Here is a 3,841-nt window from a genome sequence, read left to right on the forward strand (position 1 = left end):
TGGGTTGTTTCCAGTGAACAGTTTCTTCTTCTTCTTACATGTTTTATTTGTTTATTTGTGTGTGTGTTTTCTTTTTCTTTCTTTTTAAATATATTTTTGAACAATTTCTTCTTAATGTGTCTGGTTACATCTGCTTGGGTCCTGAATGCCAGCCCAAACAATCTCTCCTTCCTCCCATTTCATTCCCTACCTGCCCCCACTCCCCACATACATACATTCCTGTCATCCAGTCCTCCTAAATCATTTCCAAATGCAGGATGTTTTCCTCAGTCTCCGTCTTTAGAGCATCCCCTCCTCACCTGCCCCTCCCCAAGCCAGGTCCTAAGCCCACGGTGATTCATTTTGGAAAGACTTTTCTTAAAAAAAGATAATACTGTCACTCCACATCCAATCCATCTCTGAGCTGTCCCAATTTACATCCTGAAACTGTTTCTCTAACCCCACCTCTGCTCCATCTCTCCCACCATGGCCGTAATGTTTCACCTGAACAATTGTAATAACCCCCAACACGTCTGTCTTCCCTTTTGCCATTATGATCATCTCATATTCATCTCCATTCAGTTCCCAGGTTTATTGTCCAAAGCAGAAATGTGGCTGATGTCATTCATCTACTAAGTCTCTTTGATGTACGTGTCGTTCATCGAGTCATCCCTCAAACTGTTTGAAACTTACTGGATTCTGTGGAGGAACCTCTCAGGATGGGAAAGAACTGGAGTGTGGGGGTAGCTCCTGGGGACTGTTGATGCTTCAGCTTTCATGAAACATTTCTTCCTTTAACGTGAAAAGTCCTCTTCATCTGTTTTGTAATGTGCATCAAAGATTTCATTGAAGATAAATGGGTTAAAACAGCTGGAGAGCCTGGACTTCCAGCAAGCACACACACCTCAGGGGCCCAAAACCTGTCCCATCCTGGCCACCTTCTGATTCACTCACCTGTTTTGCCCACTGGTGACACTCTGGGAACTGATGAGTGTTCCCCGTGCATGCCGTGTCATTCTGTGCTCTTCAATCTTTGTATGTGCTGGTCCCTAGATCCCTGCCTGTCTCCCCATTTTTCAGTCCTCTCTGAAGCATCAGCCCAGGTACATCCCTCCCAGGCAGGCTTACTAAGAGTCCTAAGCTGGGGAAATACTGTTGGTGTTTGGCTCTTCTCTCCTGCTTGGTAGTGTGCTTTGTAATTTTTGATTGGAGGCTAGATATTACATATTAAATTTTGTAAATGTTCTGAAGTTGTTTTGGGGTCTCCTAGAATGGTTAAGTTTTTCTCTGGAAGGTAGATGAAAAACAAGCATTCTGCAAGTTTGGGGCTTATTTTCAGTGTGTGTTCAGTCACTCCTCGGTTGTGTCTGACTCTTTGTGACCCACCAGGCTTCTTGTCTTCCCAGGCAAGAATACTGGAGTGGGTTGCCATTTCCTTCTCCAGGGGATCTTCCCAACCCAGGGATGGAATCCATGTCTCCTGCACTGGCAGGTGGGTTCTTTATCCACTGAGCCATCAGGTTTATTAGGGCCAGTCTATTTCTGTGGCAGGAGTCTATTTAATTCAGGTTACTTCATCATAATCAGAGCAAGAAGTGTGTCTGTTTAGTTTTGGCTTGCATATCATGTAACATATTGATTCGTACTATCATATGAGTTGTTATACATTGTGCATATCATATTTGTGTTGCTAGAGAAGACTTCTGAGATCCCTTGGACAGCCAGTCAATCCTAAAGGAAATCAACCCTGAATATTCATTGGAAGAACTGATGCTGAAGCTGAAGCTCCAATACTTTGGCCACTTGATGCAAGGAGCTTGCTCATTGGAAAAGGCCCTGATGCTGGGAAAGATTGAGGGCAGGAGAAGGAGGTGGCAGAGCATGAGATGGTTGGATGGCATCACCAACTCAATGGACAGGAGTTTGAGCAAACTCAGGGAGATAATGAAGGACAGGGAAGCCTCTCATGTTGCAGTCCATGGAGTTGCAAAGAGTCAGATATGACTTAGAGACTGAACAACAGCAACATATTGTATTATCTGAGTTTATAGGCATAAAAGCTGCCATTTGAGTATATAAACAAAACCCTGGGAAAAAGATAGGAGCCCACGTACTAGAATTAGAAGTTAGCAAGTTCAAGGTTTTTAAAATTCTCCCTGACACAGAGCAGGATGGGTCTCAAGACCAGTGATGGTATAGAGCCAAGAGGTAGGAGAGAAACTACCTCAAATATTTGAATTAGTGCCCGACTAACACACACACACACACACACACACACACACCAATTATCCAAGGTGGTGGAACTTCTCATTTGTTTACCACATTTTCATAGTTTATTTGGCCCATCCTTTCCAAATTTTGCTATTTTTTACAAAGATGTTCTTCAGACTTTCAAGTTCTTTTTTACATTGTGGAAAATATATTTGTATGTACTATTTTGGAAAGACTCCAAATGCTGTGGAAAATTAAGATAAGTTGCATTTCTTTGCTTTCATTTACAAGTCTCTACTATTCATCATTCATCTTGACATTATAACATCTTGACATTATGTCTTTATAAAATAGTTAATTATCTTCCAGATAATTAACCAGATAAATCAAGTTCATTATCTATCCATCTTATGTTACATTATTAAAACTCTATATCTAGTTTACTTTCCATGACTCCTTTAGAACCTACTGGACCTTTTGAGTTTTATCATAATTGGTGGCTAAGCAACACAAGAAGATGCCAAGAAAGCCAATCAATGCCCAAACCATGAAGCCCAGGAGCCCAAACCCATTTCCATTTATTATTAACAATTATTAATAAAAAACTATTACTAAAACACACAAAAGAGCAAGTCACACAACACAGATAAATTGCATTATCCTTGTGTGAGGCACAACTGCTAAATTTCTCAACAAAGAGGGAAGAAACTTCACTGTCAGTGCAGGCATATTTAATAACTCTATGTTTTCCCCTTTTCAATGTATTTCCCACTATATATACCTTGCCAATAAGATCATAATCTGAACCACAATTTTATTTCAAAAGAAAAGAAGATGGAGACGGATAAGGATTTTAATGATGAAACAAATATTATAAGATGGATTTTTCTGATATTTATCCAACACATAATAGAAGCTGCAGATCTAAGCAACTTTTTGGGGGTGGGGAGGAGGGGAAACATGACACTTAAAAGGTAGAACAAAATGCAGTCTTATTTGCAAATGAGGGAAACCTCAGACAGAACACATCACTGAAGTGATCAGGCTAGGTTCTTTATATTTAAGATTAAAAAAATTTGTTTAAGAAAATAACTTGAGCAGCTTTATAGTCTCATTCTTTGGATGTTCTGGTTTTTTACAAACCCAAAGATATGTTAAAGTTGAAGTGTTAAAAAAAAAGAAACTTGAAAATGACTCTGTCAGCAGTAGACAATGCACATTTAAAAGAAGAGAGAGAGAGAGGAGACCTGGGAAAACTGGATTATGGTAATTATTCATTATTTGCTTTCATACTGCTTGTGCCTTTCTAAAATTATCGGCACATCCTTGTTTTCCTTCGCAGTGTCAGATGTGCTGTGGGCACCCTGGTGTCTGCTGGCTTCCTCTGAGCCCCCGTCCCAGACAATCTCCTGACCTCTGAGATAATGAATCTCTCCTTCTTCCACCTGGTTTCCGTGCGAAAATGAACCTGTTTTCCCACCACTACATGGTTTCTTGTCCACTTTTCTGAATTACTAAGAATAAAAAGACTCATCTAGGTCCTGATAACTCTTTGGTTTTTTCTCCTATTCTTCCAAATGGTTTGCTTTGTTGAAAATGGTTTTGTGAAGGTGTGTTTTGCATAAAATTTGCCTTAATTTACAAATAAAGT

The sequence above is a fragment of the Bos indicus genome, chromosome 14, assembly GCF_029378745.1.
Source record: "Bos indicus isolate NIAB-ARS_2022 breed Sahiwal x Tharparkar chromosome 14, NIAB-ARS_B.indTharparkar_mat_pri_1.0, whole genome shotgun sequence".
Taxonomy (NCBI): Eukaryota; Metazoa; Chordata; class Mammalia; order Artiodactyla; family Bovidae; genus Bos; species Bos indicus.